This window comes from Salvelinus fontinalis, chromosome 12 (assembly GCF_029448725.1).
Source record: "Salvelinus fontinalis isolate EN_2023a chromosome 12, ASM2944872v1, whole genome shotgun sequence".
Lineage (NCBI taxonomy): Eukaryota > Metazoa > Chordata > Actinopteri > Salmoniformes > Salmonidae > Salvelinus > Salvelinus fontinalis.
The window spans coordinates 16586512-16602747 of NC_074676.1; the positions used below are offsets into that span (position 1 = coordinate 16586512).

Genomic DNA, 16236 nt, shown 5'->3' on the forward strand with positions numbered 1-16236 from the left:
AACTGCAGGCTGTTATACGATCCTCAGAGAGTCCTCTCTGACAGCAGCATCTAGTAGAATATATAAGACCAGAATCCTATCTGCAGAGTCAGAGCCACGCAACACATCATATGTACATCAAAACACTTGATACAACACATCATAATACATTACTTTCAGAAACTATTCATACCCCATGACTTATTCCACATTTTGTTGTGTTACCACCTGAATTCAAAATTGATTCAATAAATTGTTTCACTCACCCATCTGCACACTAAACACCATAATGACAAAGTGAACATGTGTTTTTATACATGTTGGAAAATGTATTAAAAATGTAAAACAGAAATATCTAATTTACACTCCTTTGCTATGACACTCCAAATTGAGCTCAGGTGCATCCGATTTTCTTTGATCATCCTTGAGATGTCACGACAACTAGATTGGAATCCAGCTATGGCCAATTGTTCAGACATGATTTAGAAAATACACGTCTATCTATATAAGGTCCCACAGTTGACAGTACATGTCAGAGCAAAACTATACCATGAAGTCTAAGGAACTATCTGTAGCTCGCTGAAATTGTGATGAGGCATATACAGTGCATTTGGAAAGCATTCAGACTCCTTCAGTTTTTCCACATTTTGTTACATTACAGCCTTATTCTAAAATGGATGAATTTAAAAAAAATCATAAATCTACACAACATAACCCATAATGACAAAGCGAAAACAGGCTTTTAGTAATTGTTGCTAATATATTACAAATAAAAAACTAAAATTCCTTATTTACATAAGTATTTAGACCCTTTGCTATGAGACTCGAAATTGAGCTCAGGTGCATCCTGTTTCCAGTGACCACCATTGAGATGTTTCTACAACTTGATTGGAGTCCACTTGTGGTAAATTCAATTGATTAGACACACACCTGTCTACATAAGATCCCACAGTTGACAGTGCAAACAATCAAGCGATGAGGTCGAAGGATTGTGTCGAGGCACAGATCTGGGGAACCGAAACATCTCTGCAGCATTGAAGGTCCCCAAGAACACAGTGGCCTCTATCATTCTTAAATGGAAGTAGTTTGGAACCACCAAGACTCTTCCTAGACCTGGCCAAACTGAGCAATCGGGAGAGAAGGGCCTTGATCAGGGAAGTGACCAAGAACCCTATGGTCACTTTGACAGAGCTCCAGAGTTCCTTTGGGAAGATGGCAGAACCTTCCAGAAGGACAACCATCTCTGCAGCACTCCACTATTCAGGCCTTTATGATAGAGTGGCCAGATGGAAGCCACTCCTCAGTAAAAGGACCATGACAGCCCGCTTGGAGTTTTCCAATAGGCACCTAAAAGACTGTCAGACAATGAGAAACAAGATTCTCTGGTCTGATGAAACCAATATTGAACTCTTTGGCATGAATGCCAAGTGTCATGTCTGGAAGAAACCAGGTACCACTCATTACCTGGCCAGTACCATCCCTATGGTGAAGCATGGTGGTGGCAGCATCATGCTGTAGGGATGTTTTTCAGCAGCAGGGACTGGGAGACTAGTCAGGCTTGAGGGAAAGATGAACGAAGCAGAGAGATCCTTGATGAAAACCTGCTCTATCAATGTCCTTGGGTGGCCCAGCCAGAACCTGGACTTGAACCTGATCGAACATCTCTGGAGAGATCTGAAAATAGCTTTACAGTGACACTCCCCATCCAACCTGACAGAGCTTGAGAGGATCTGCAGAGAAGAATGGGAGAAACTGCCCAAAAACAGGTGTGCCAAGCTTGTAGAGTCATACCCAAGAAGACTCAAGGTTGTAATCGCTGCCAAAGGTGGTTCAACAAAGTACTGTGTAAAGGGTCTGAATACTTATATAAATGTGATATTTCAGTAGCAAACATTTCATAATGGTTTGTCATTATGGGGTGTTGTGTGTAGATTGATGACAATATATATATATATATATATTATCAATTTTAGAATAAAGCTGTAACCTAACAAAATGTTGAAAACGTGAAGGGGTCTGAATACTTTCCGAATGCACTGTATCTGGCGAAGGGTATAAAACAATTTCTAGAGTGTGGAACGTTTCTAAGAGTACAGTGGTCTCCATCATTGGGAAATGGAAAAGTATGAACTATCCAGACTCTGCCTAGATGTCACGCCCTGACCTTAGAGATCCTTTTTTATGTCTCTATTTTGGTTTGGTCAGGGCGTGAGTTGGGGTGGGTATTCTATGTTTTGTTCTATGTTGTCCTTTTCTATGTGTTTGCCCTGGTATGGTTCCCAATCAGAGGCAGCTGTCAATCGTTGTCTCTGATTGAGAACCATACTTAGGTAGCCTGTTCCCACCTGTGTTTGTGGGTAGTTGTTTCCTGTTTTGTGTTTTTTCACCTTACAGGACTGTTTCGTGTCGTTCACTCTCTTTGTTGTTTTTTGTCATTCAGTGTTCAGTTTATTTAATTAAATTTACTATGAACACTTACCACGCTGCGTGCTGGTCTGATGATTCCTATTCCTCATCATCAGACGAAGAGGAGAGTCGTTACACTAGAGCTTGGCCAAACACCAACCAAACACCTGGGCAAGAAGGACCTTGGTCAGGGAGGTCACCAAGAACCCATTGACCACTCTGAGAGAGCTACAGAGTTTCTTTGCTGAAATGGTAGAACTTGCCAGAAGGACAACAATCTCTATAGCACTTCACCAATCTGGGCTTTATGGGAGAGTGGTCAGACAGAAGCCACTTATGAGAAAAAGGCACATGACAGTACGCTTGGAGTTTGCAAAAAGGCTCTTGAAAGACTCTGAGAGCATAAGGCATAAGATTCTGTGGTCTGATGAAACAAAATTTTTAACTCTTTGGCCTGAATGTAAAGCACTCTGTCTGGAGAAAACCAGGCACAGATCATCACCCATCTAACACCATCCCTACCGTGAAGCATGGTGGTGGCAGCATCATTCTATGGGGATGCTTTTTGGCGGCAGGGGCTGGGAGACTAGTAAGGATAGAGGGAACAATGAATGGAGCCAAATACAGGCAAATCCTTGATGAGAACCTGCTTCAGAGTGCAAACGACCTTATACTGGGTGAAGATTTTACGTTCCAACAGGACAATGACCCCAAGCATACAGCCAAAGTAACGCTGGAATGGCTTCAGAACAAGAATTTGAAAGTCCTCGAGTGGCCCAGCCAAAGCCCAGACTTGAATCCCATTGAAAACCTGTGGAAAGACTTGAATATTGCTGTTCACCGCCGCTATCCATCTAACTGAACAGATCTTGAGATAATCTGCAAGGAAGAATAGGAGAAAATCCACAAATCCAGATGTACAAAGCTGATAAAGACATACCCAGGACGACTCAAAGCTGTAATATCCGCCAAAGGTGCTTCTACAAAGTATTGACTCAGGGGTGTGAATACGTATGTAAATTAGATATTTCTGTATTTCATTTTCAATAAATTTGCAAATATTTCAAAAACATGTTTTCACTTTGTCATTACGGGCTATTTCATGCTGATAGGTGAATATATATATATTTTATCCATTTTGAATTCAAGCTGTAACACAACAAATGTGGAATAAGTCAAGGGGTATGAATACCTTATGAAGCCACTGTGTATACCAACATAATAAATGAATCAACACAATATCATACACCTCCAGAAATGAAACAACAACACAGCATCATCAGAGACTTTCTTCTAATGATGCTACGGGCTCTGACGTCATATATATGAATGTAAAAGAAAACTGTTTTATGCCATTCAGAGTCAGAATACAGGTGTGTGTAAAGAAGTGAGGACAGCAAAATACATAATGTTTCAAATGGTGTGTGCTTTTAGATGGACTCCTACATTTAGTCCAATGGTTTAATCCTGAACGTGACACGCCTCCACTGCAGCAGTATGGAGGGAGTGTTTAAAGCACTGGTGCTGGGCGGGCACCATTTGGTAAGAACTCTTTGGCGGGCACCATTGTGAATAGGCTTTTGGAGGTGGAGGACGTGGCATCTTTACGTGTGTGTGTGTGTGTGTGTGTGTGTGTGTGTGTGTGTGTGTGTGTGTGTGTGTGTGCGTGCGTGCGTGCGTGCGTGCGTGCGTGCGTGCGTGCGCGCGTGAGCGTGTGTGCGTGTGTGCGTGTGTGTGTGAGAGCGTGTGATTGTGTGTGTGGAAGAGATCTTTAATAACTTAATCTTACAAGCATGTTGACTGGAGGTGAAAAGAAAAAGGGCTGGTTTTGTTTTCTATATCTCTCTCATAGTAGTACAGCATTTTGGTCTCTTTTATTCGGGGTATACGATCGAGGGGCAGAATGTTAATGTTGATGTCCTGTAGTGGAGGAGAGGAATGGAGACTACACACAGCCTCTTTCCTTCTCACAGCAAGAGACAAACCAATAGCCTGTTACTGCTTGTCGGCTATGTGCTGATGATGTTGAATGAGAAAGGTGCAATTTCATTCCCTACTGAAGAAAACAGTCCAACCAGTTTGAGTAACTCATTAGGGGTGTATTCAGAAAAGTGAAACGTTCCAAACATTGCATAGAAATGTGCTAACATGATCCCTCCTATTCTACATGGCATACAATCAGGTTTGTTCTACACAATACATTTCTATCTGAACGTTCTGTAGCGTTGAACCCCTGATCAGAGCCCAGGATTCATTAGAACTAGGAATCATTCAATAGTCAGTGAATATGTTGTCTGTGTTTGCACCTGGCTTGAAATGTGTTTGGATCAGTGGTGTATCTCCCAATGTTATCTTAGCTCTTAATGGAAGGGTTTCTCTTATTTTCTTATTCTTCCAGAGAAAAAGGAGAGAGAGAGAGAGAGAGATGGAGAGGAGAGAGAAAGAAAGGGCCATGTCTTGACAGTCACACTTATATGCAATCACATGCTTACAGTCAGGGGGAGAGACAGCCATCTGAGCTACAGGCTACATGGATGGACTAGCTGCTCAGTGCAGAGAGGATGAAGCCCATCCCCTCTGTTATAGATCAGTCATAACAAAGAGGCAGGGACGAGCGTGGGGATTGGTTGAAACCAGTTTGAGTCAACACAGTCAAAAGGTAAAGTTTGAGCTGTGAGCTGTGGGTACAGAAACAAAACAATATTACTAAGAACAGTGGCTGAAACTGTGTATGTTTAATAGTAAAACCACTAATGATATTGAATAGCAAATTGTCTATCATATTGTACAGGTCTGAGGTCCCTTTAACAACAACAACATTAACAACTTAGCAATTAAAGCAATATGTCCTTTCATATGTTTAAACATAAGTGAATGTATCTTTTTTTTAAAGCCATTGGCCATATGATATGGATTGTTCATACGCTTTATAGTTATCAAATAAATAGATCAGTCAAATCCATAAACCCCAACTTTCTCTATAAATCGTAGACTTTGATTCAAAATATAATCTCACTGCGGGTAGGAAGGCAAGGGGCCCTTGAAACATTAACACAGTTCTAATTTGTCTTCACGGTCTACACATTTAGAATATCTAGAGTCATCCACTATGCTCGTCACAGACCCTTCTAAAAGGACCCAAAAGGTTTTTGGATCCATGTCTATAGGAATGCACCAGCAACATTCCAACAGGCTGACTCTCAATTTGATTACCATTATTCTCCATTCACATCAGTGGTCCATCAGGCATGGTCCATCAGCCGTGTCTGATGTGTGACAGCTAGGCTAAACTTTAACCCCAGCCTGTCTGGAGGGCCACTGTGACAGGAGGGTCAAGGGGGAAGGGGGCTTATGGAACGCATTTGGGGGGGCTGTCTGGGAGAGAAGGGTCCAGACTGTCCCAGACGTCTGGTTGAGAGTACAGGGGAAGCTGTGTATCCTGCACCCCCTTTAGATCCTCACCCCACCCCACCGCTCTGTCTGTTTCCCTTAACCCCCTGGGCCTGAATGAACAGGTGGACTGCTGAGGGATTGTCTGGGGACTGGCAGGGTGCTGGTTCCCAGACAGGGGTGTGTAAAGTGGGTACACAGACAGACACAAAGAGGTACTAATGTACACAAACACACATAGAATCATTGCATAAACACATTATATACTGTATTATAAGGATATAAAACACATAAAATCAGAATCCACACTATATCCCCACCATTAAAACAGTGCCTTCAGAAAGTATTCACACCCCTTTACTTTTTCACATTTTCTTGTGTTACAGCCTGAATTTAAAATGGATTAAATTGCGATTTTGTGTCACTGTCTACAAACAATAACCCATAAAGTCAGAGTGGAGTTATAGTTGTAGATATTTTCACAAACTAATAAGAAATGAAAAGCTGAAATGTCTTGAGTCAATAATTATTCAAACCCTGTGTTATGGCAAGCCTAAATAAGTTCAGGAGTAAAAATGCGTAACAAATCGTATAATAAATTGCATGGACTCATTCCGTGGTCAATAATAGTGATTAACATGATTAATCACTATTATTGACAAAGAAATAGACCCCATAGAACAGATCTACCGCTTCTTAGTTTTTCTTTCAATGAGAATGTCACCCAAAAAGTGAAATATTTCAGCTTTAAGTAATACTGCTAAAAATGTGGCAAAGAAATTCACTTTTTGTCCTAAATATAATGTTTGGGGCAAAAAATCCAACACAAAACATCACTGAGTATCACTCTTCATATTTTCAAGCATGGTGGTGTCTGCATCATGTTATGGGTGTGCTTGTCATGGGCAAGGACTAGAAGGTTTTTGGGATAAAAAGATACGGAATACAGATATAAGCACAGGCAAAATCCTAGAGGAAAATCTGGTTCAGTCTGCTGTCCAACAGACACTGGGAGAAAAATTCACCTTTCTGCAGGACAATAACCTAAAACGCAAGGCCAAATCTACACTGGAGTAGCTTACCAAGGCATCATTGAATGTTCCTGAGTTACTGTTTTGACTTAAATTTTCTTGAAAATCTATGGCAAGACTTGAAAATAGCTGTCTAGCAATGATCAACAATGAACTGCCTAGTTAAATAAAGGTTCAATCAAATTTTAAAAACTTGACAGAGCTTGAAGAATTTTAAGAAGAGTAATGGGCAAATATTATACAATCCAGGTGTGCAAAGCTCTTAGAGACTTACCCAAAAAGACTCAGCTGTAATCGCCGCCAAAGGTGCTTCTACAAAGTTTTGACTCAGTGGTGTGAATATTTATGTAAAATAGATGTTTCTGTATTTTTCTAAAAACATGTTTTCACTTTGTTATTATGGGGTATTGTTAGTAGATAGGTGAGATTATTTAAATGACATTGAATCCATTTTGAAATCAGGCTTTAACACAACAAAATGTGGAATAAGTCAATACGAATGAATACCTTCTGAAGTCACTGTGCTTCACTTTGCTGAGTGAAGCACTTTGCACACCATGTTGAAAGACATTCATAGTTAACACAACACATATCAGAAATCATTTACAGTCTGTTTACAAATTGCAACAGAACCTATATTTTCTACAGACTAAGAATAGAAAACATCTGTTCAGGTAGGTATTGAAGGAGACAGCCTTTTACACATCCATCTGAGGCCCCTGGGAAACTAGTGTTGACTTGGGGGGACAAAGAGCTGTGATGGATGTCCTGGTGGGGCCCAGGCAGGCACGCAGACAGCAGACATGTAGTAGCCCTTGACTTACTGAGTAGATGGACAGTACTGCCCTCTTCAGACCATAGTGAACAGGGCTGTTTGCTAAATATGCTAGAAAATGAAACTTGAGAGACCCCATCTTATGGACTTACAAACAGTGCTTTCAGAGTTCCATCAATGCTACCTAATGCTAGCACATGCACTTCACAAATGCATGCAGGCACCCATGCACAAATGCACACAACCCCACGCACACAGGACCCAGGAAGGACAGACCTCCCGTGCGGTCGGCACTAGAGCATGTAGCCACCTGTCAATCACCAGATCCCTCCTGTCTTAAGAGAGACGTTTCGTCTTCGCCCATCCCTCCCCACACATTCTGCCTCCCCTGGCAGCCGTTGTCATGCGACCACGGGGCATTTTCCCCTCACAACGGGGCCTCGCCATTGAACTCTGGGGTCCTTAGCAACTACAATTAGAAGGTGCCAAAAAGGCCTATTTTCTGTGGCTGAAAGGGCCTGTTCTTCTGCGCTGCATCTGGGATTCATACGCCAGGACCTGAATGGACGAACCTGTTCCTTTTAAACGGAGGTGTAATGGAGCGTATAAAGGGGCCGGCTACCAGTGGATAGGATAGATAAGATCATGGCTAATCTGCTGTTCCACTCCACTGTAGTCCGATAGGGACACTTAACCAGCCTCTGTGGCCAGTTAGTGGCCTTGGGCGGCCAGTGGTCAGTGGGCTGTGACAGGCTGTGTTTTGAGAAAACTATAGAGAGGCTGGGTATAATATGAGGAGAAGTAAGTAGAGTTTATGAACACTTTAATGGACTTCTGGATGGTTTCACTGGATGTTTTTACAAGTCTCTTTATGAGAGACTGAACCTAAGGCCCTGAATGCCTCCCTACACATTGAGGGTCTGAGACAGACAACTCTTTGGCGATCATAAAGTTAACTCTCTGGAGTTGACATTTAAATAAACCAATATATAAAATCGGATCAAGAGTCTGATGGATAAAAAGGGAACTATAACTGCCATATTGTTTGTTTACCATCCAATTGAGAGATCGTCACCAACTGTGGTGGGTGGAGTTCATTGTCTAGATTGGCTTTAGCTCCCTGATCCAAAATCTAAATGAATGCTTTTATATCCCCAATATATAAAATAATCACGCAATAAACATTTTCGTATTTATTAGGATCCCCAGGAGCTACTCTTCCTGGGGTCCAAACAATGTACATAGCTTTGTACCAACTGTTTGTACATCATAACAAAACACAACAACAGCTTAATAAAACAATACATCATACAAGACATTACATTATTACTCTCATTTTATACCCCTTTTCCTCCCCATTTTTCGTGGTATCCAATTGGTAGTTATAGTTTTGTCTCATCGCTGCAACTCCCTATGTACTCGGGAGAGGCAAAGGTCGAGAGCCATGCGTCCTCCGAAACACGACCCTGCCAAGCTACACTGCTTCTTGACACACTACTCGTTTAACCCGGAAGCCAGCCGCACCAATGTGTTGGAGGGAACTCCAACAGGCGCCCGGCCGCCACAAGTCTTCGCTAGCACAGGATGAGACAAGGAAATCCCGGCCGGCCAAACCCTCCCCTAACCCGAACGACGCGAGGCCAATTGTGCACCGCCTCATTGGTCCCCTGGTCACAGCCGGCTGTGACATAGCCTGGGATCGAACCCGGGGCAGTAGCGATGCCTCAGACTTTTGTGCCACTCGGGAGGCCAAATTATTACTGTCTTATTACAAACTTAAAATATAAATTTCACAATACCACAATACCACAACATTACAATGTGTGTGTGTGTCTGTGTGTGTCTGTGTGTGTGTGTGTGTGTGTGTGTGTGTGTGTGTGTGTAGAGTATGTGTTATAGTGTTTGTGCGTATGCGTGTGTCTGTGTTTGTGTGTGTGTGTGTCTCTTCATCATTCAGCATTGTTCCGTGCCCTTCCCTGTACGCGTGCTGAAAGTCAGTTGTTAATTTGTTTACTGTGAAATAGCATTGTATCTGGTCAAAGAAAATATTTCTAAAATGTTGATAAATGCTCATAAAGTTTTATGGGCTTACTTCTAAGTGGTCTAATGTGTGTATTTTAAGGCTACTCACAGTTATGTTTTCAAGTACAGCAGACTACAAACAGACAATAGCTTTGTACCAACATTTTAATAGAGATGATACAGTTATTTATCATTAATGAGCGTCTGTCTGTGGCCCTTTGTGAGTGTGTGCTTTGTCTCTACTCCTTTCTTAACTCTCGTCCACAGCACACTTTCCCACCCTCTCAATCCGCACACCTGTCAATCAACAGTCCTGATTGACCCTAGAAGGCAGGCCGTCAGGCATCAGCTCTGAAAAGGAGGAGGCTCTCTGTCCCTCCCTGCTCCCTCCTTCATCTCTCTCTCTCTCTCTCTCTCTCTCTCTCTCTCTCTCTCTCTCTCTCTCTCTCTCTCTCTCTCTCTCTCTCTCTCTCTCTCTCTCTCTCCCTCCCTCTCTCTTTCTGTCTCCCTCTCTCCTCTCTCTCTCTCTCTCTCTCTCTCTCTCTCTCTCTCTCTCTCTCTCTCTCTCTCTCTCTCTCTCTCTCTCTCTCTCTCTCCCTCCCTCTCTCTTTCTGTCTCCCTCTCTCGCTCTCTCTCTCTCTGTGTGTGTCTCTCTCTCTCTCTCTCATTTTCCCCACCACCTCACCTCTTTCAGTCTGATCCATTACCAATGTCAGTGTCTCTGTCAAAATGGTAGTATTCTTGGCTCTCCATCACCTTCCCCTTGCTTCTCTCTAATCAACTATGTTCCCCCTTCCCTCCTCAACTTTGTTCCCCGTTCTCTCTTCAACTCTTTGCCCCCAGGATCATGTCCCTCTCAGCACTAACTTCTCTGACCCCTTGGGAAAGGTCTAGGACCATAAAATGGGCCTCTGAATTAGTTTTAATGGGGTCCCTTATCCGCCCTTTAAGTGGTTGATTGATACACATGTGCTGAGTTTGGGATGGCGGGAGGCGCCGTGGTTGAGGAGAGGTGGGGGGGGGGGGGGGGGGGGGGGGGGCGTACAGATGTAGATGTAGGATCTTAACTTGAGCCAGTTTTATACAGCAGGAAAATAATCCTGCAGCAAAAGGAAATGTGAATTATTATGTGGATTATAATGAATGGACATTATTTGTAGGGGTTGATACATTCTTTGTTCGGGAAAATCAAGTGTGACATTTTAAAGTGAAAATTACAAACTTTAGAAGCCTTTTTAAACCTTGAAAACACTACAAGTGTGCACTTCCTGCTGTGGAAAATGATCAGCAACAAAAGAGTGATCAAAGTAAGATCTTACATCTGTAAGATGCTGGGAAGGAAGGGAGGCACTCCCTTCCTTCCCAGCAGGACAGCATCTCTTTTAATTGGAGGACTTGTGGCACCATTACCTCCTTTACTTCAACAGTTATTGATGACAAAAGAAAACACCTCTATGCCTGCCCTTGTGAGAGAGAGGAGAAGGATACCTCACTACTACTGATGTGGGAATCATCCACATTCACAACATGAGCTACTCTCTCATACGGGGCAACATAATATCACTGCAGAGGGAACTGTAAATGCATAGTGGCAGATCATATTGATCCATACAGTAGTAGTAGGCAAAATGAAAGAAAGAGTGGATGCTGCTGTTTTTCATAAGAAGGTAAAACACCATGCACAACAGAGCTCTTCTGTTAGAGGATACCATTTTTATTCAGGAAACCTCATTATAAGCTCTCAGCACGATTCAGAGGCTCTAAAGCAAGATCCTCTAGCAATAAAGGCCATCATCGTCTCACCTACTCTTTCTCTACTCAATGGGACATATTGTTTTTACAGATCCATGCTGAGCTTAGTGGGATTTAGATGAAAATCTGAATCCTGAAACCTCTGGTAAGCCATTCATGCGGCTCTACCTGTGGAGCCCTGAGTGTGACTTTGCACTTGGTCAAACCTTTGACCCACGGGCATGTTTAGGCTGATGCTGCGGGCTGGGCTCTGATGTGTTCTTGTCCCTATGGTCATTCTAGTCTCCCAGGAGACTATATGGACATGATCTCTCCCTCCTGTGCATGCATGCGTGTGTGATCTCTCCTGTGGTCACTCTGGTGTAACAGAAGAGCATGGGAAATGACTTCATGACCCCTGTGTGATCTCTCTGAAGAGAGGACTATGGAGGGTCTGGGTCAGAGGAATGGTGCTTTACCAAACATTCGGTGTGTGAGGCGGCTGGAAATTGACGCTAGGGTCAGAGCCCTCTAATTAGAGCTAAATGATGAGGACAAACCAGGACATCTGGGGATGTTGCATTTGGGTAGTGATTTTTAGATGTGCAATAAATTGTGATATATTGGTGCGTATTGTGCAATAATTACATGAACACATGTATCGGATGAGGTGAAGTCTCAATGGTTGGTATGAGTTGAGTTTGAGTGTAGGGAGATAGGGTGATACACCTACTGTGTAGTGTTTTTATTTGTACAAATGTCACATTCTTTTGAATACAATACATCGTCATTAATAAAATAGCTATTCCATTCTCACTGTAAACTAGTTTTAATTATTTAATTTCTTATCACAAAGGCAGTTAATTACATTAGTTACAACAGGAGTAAAAATATCCATATTTGTGGTAGGGCCTATATACTGTATCTTAAATTGTTTTAAACAAATATCACAGTTCTTTAAACATAAGGATAATTGAAAAACACAACTCAGTGACAGACAGTATCTATTTCCTTGACATTCTCAATGTAAAGGTTCTTAATGTTTTTTTCTTTGTTATATTGATAGATATTAAACAAAAACAACATCAACAAATAGAGAAACAATGATAACAATCAGAAACAAAATAGTGTAATAGAAAAAAAGTACAATAATAATAACAAAAACATAAAAATGAAAATAAAACATTTAAAAAAAAGATTTCCACATAGTTGCCCAACCTTCTGCTCAGAAACACACCCAACATCTCACTATGCAACAGGTTTACGTATCGGCACAAACAGTATGGTATCCCCTTACTCCCTTTACACTGAGTTAAAGTGGACATGAAATCTTATTCAAATCTGTTCATATACACTCCCAGTGTATATATATTTTAACACTGACCATTTTACTTGCCCTAGCAGAGCTGGTTAGGCTGTTTTCATGTTATCTAGACCGTTGGTGACTAACTGTACTGCTGGCAACAATTGAATTACTTTTTTTGCCGACATTTACTGACACCAGTCATATTCAGAGGGTGTTGAAAGTTGGTAAATTCATCAGTTATTCTGCGCTCTGGTACACTCAGACAAGTGCTCTGAAATCGGAGGAGTTAGTCAGACTGAATTTATGAACGCAAGAGATATGCTAACTGGACAACAGTTGTTCAAGTTCAGCATAGCTAGCTAGCAAAACGATTCACAATTCTTGCTAACTAACCAAGTGACGCCTGCATCTCTAGCTGCAGCCACCGGCAAATTATATGAGGGGGGAAACCCACTCATCCAATGACAAGACATCCTCCTAGCAGCTAGCTCAGGTTAGGCTCCGTGTTTTTAGCTTGCTACATAAATAGATACCTAAATAGATATGCTATCCTATTAGCCACGTTATGACTGACTTGTGATCATTGCCCTTGCTAGTTTGATTACATTGACATTTCCAGCCTTAGCGACATTCGTCAGTTTTTGTCCAAAATATTGAGTCATTGAAACTGAAACAATGCATCCCGAATAGGTGGAGGCAGCCAACACTGTACCAGGCCAGCTGGGATTTACAACCTGATGTAAGTGTTTATTGAACTACCAAGAAATGTATTGGTGAATTATATTAATCATGCATTGAACTGCATCCATTTATTCAGCCAACAATGTACATCATAAAGTTGGTTTTGTAGCACGAACTGGGAATTTGATATCTTTGACTGATATTATGATTGTCTGTTTATTTCATGTCCGCAAAGTAGTTAAAACGCTGTCAGTTCCACTTTAAGGTTGCCCATTTGAGCACCAGGCTACAGCATTTCTGCAGTTCTAACAGGTCAACGATATCTCTCGGCAAATGGTCTAGCATCGGCTTCCACACAATGTTTTAATTTCATTTTAGTGCTAAGTCTTTCCATAGGCAAGACCTTAAAAATCTATGTTCAGAACCTTTAATTGTGCATTAATTGGGGACTCACACTTTCACCCGTTAATTTTAGTGCTAAGTTTTTCCATAGGCAAGACCTTAAAAATCTATGTTCAGAACCTTTAATTGTGCATTAATTGGGGATTCACACTTTCACCCGTGTCATTCATGCTAAATCTAAGTTTTCAGAGAAATACCATGAGCACATTTTGTATAATCACCAACACATCAGATAATGATTTTTAGGTTTATTTATTTAACTTGGCAAGTCAGAAGAACAAACAACAAATTCTTATTTACAATGATGGCCTACCCCGGCCAAACCCTAACGACACTGGGCCAATTGTCCGCCGCCCTATGGGACTTTCAATCACGGCCAGTTGTGATACAGCCTGGAATCGAACCAGGGCCAAAATGCAGTGCCTTAGAACGCTGCGCCACTCAGGAGCCCAATGATAGGCTCACCATTTACTAATTTTAACTACCATTTATTGTATTAACAAAAAATACAAGATAAACATTTCAAAATTGTTATTTTTGAAGTGCTTCCTGCAACATTTTGAGTTTACATCCTCTATCATTTACCTAAATCACTTCTCATCTCAGCATATCAGACAACGCCATCCTCGAAAAAGTTTCCTTCAACATCAAACAAGGTAAACCGATCAGTTGGGCAGAAGTAAACCAGTCTACCAGTCTACCATCTATCCTCAGCCCTTACGAACCACTCACCTACTGTCTACAACCCAGACAAGCTCAACATGCCTCTCCATCTGATCCACTATTCATCACCGAATCTGGCTCCATCACCACGCCAATGGTTCCATTCCCATCTGAGACAAGCTATCCTGCTGACCAATTCTCCAGACACTCCTTCCACATCGGAGCTGCGTCCATGGCATCTCGACACGGCATCCCAAACACTCCTTGGATGCTGGTCCCCTCAAGCCTATCATTCCTACATCCACTCTGACAACAGCCCACTCTCTTAGAACCTGCATTAACTCAAGCAGTTCTCCAGTCCCTGCCTCAGTTTACAGACACCATCTACCTCGCACACCGAATCCTACCTAACCAGGCAAAAGGGGATTGGCTCCCCAGCTAAGCCTGCTTCCTCTTAAGGTTTTCTTCCTTCAAGGGAGTTTTTTTCCTTGCCACAGTCGCTTCTGCTTGCGCTCCTGGGGTTTAAGGTTGGGTAACTCCATCTCATCCATATGCCTGTACTACCTCAACTATATCGCCAACCATTCAGCACCTGCAGTCTAGAACAGCTCAATTCCTCTCCAGAGTCAGACTAACTTGAAGTTTTCTTTTTAGGGATTGCCATCACCACGGCAGCATTACCACAGCCTGGCCATGTCTACCTGTGACTCCAAGCAAAACTCTAGATTCCACCCCCTGGATCCTTCATCCGCAGCCCTCTGCTTCATCTGGTCCATTCTCATTCTCCTCTTGAATCCTCATTCTCACGTCCATTCCATATCCTCAATAAAAATTCTAAACCCATTTCAATGTCTGGTCCTTAACTTGTGAAATTCCAGTTTTGACCAATGAAATCTTGTACAAGATCACTTTTTCTACAAGACTTGTCAACTGATACAGTATTGCCTGTCTCTCTGCTTGGAATTAATCTGCTTAGTGTATCAATTAAATATATGGATTATATGGTTATATACAAATCAGGTATTTCAGCAGTGCATTGTACACTAATTCCAAATGGTAGTGCAGGGTGACTTTCCACTTTGTCCTATTGAAGCACACTGGCAGATGGAGAATGATGTACTATTTACAGACATATGATTTAGTTTTACCTTCCAACATTGATAAACTGATACATTTGAGGTAAAAATGTAGTGTTCAGCAGTTGTCAAACTACATATGTTAACTAGGCACTACATAACTTTGGTTCAGTAGTTGTCAGTTTTGAGTGGTTAGATAAAGTTAATTGTACTAACAAATTAAAAGAAAATCTAAATTAAACTGAATATCGCATTTTGAAAAGCAGATACTTATATCGAATATGTATCCAAATTAAGAGTGATTCGGTGCAGTGAACAAGTGAACGTGTAAATTTAGTTAACTCAGTCAACTGAATGTGCTTAGTTTTTAAACATTAGCCATTTTGAGTATCTGTTTAGACTGCTGTGCTAAGTTGTGAAAATGCACCACATTCTTGTGAAAATTGCATGAAAGTGATTGAAAAAACTGTAATAGAATATAGGATGTATTTTCTTGCTAATAAGAGTAGCTTTTCTAAAAGAAGCAGTCTAGAAGGGTTCTAAAAAAATTCTCACTGGTAAGCTTAATAGAAAAAGCCCTGGATCCACTTACTTTACAATGAAAGACTGAACTTATTTCGTACTCAATGTTTTCAAAGCAGAAGACCTGAAAAATGAAATTATGGAGTAACTTAATTTTTTCTGTGAGGGAACTTCTTGTTTGGACCCCCCAAAAAAAGAGGCTACACAGAGGTCTTCTCAGGTGCAAAAAGTTGGACCTAGACCCAATTGGAC

At 41.6% G+C, this 16236-nt stretch overlaps 1 long non-coding RNA gene across 1 annotated transcript; it reads left to right on the forward strand.

Moving 5' to 3' along the window:
* Nucleotides 1-10999: 10999 nt before the first annotated feature.
* Nucleotides 11000-15279, forward strand: LOC129866887 (uncharacterized). Its single transcript, XR_008761544.1, has 3 exons — nucleotides 11000-13133; nucleotides 13331-13379; nucleotides 15041-15279. It is a non-coding gene; the product is annotated as an uncharacterized LOC129866887 (long non-coding RNA).
* Nucleotides 15280-16236: the final 957 nt, after the last annotated feature.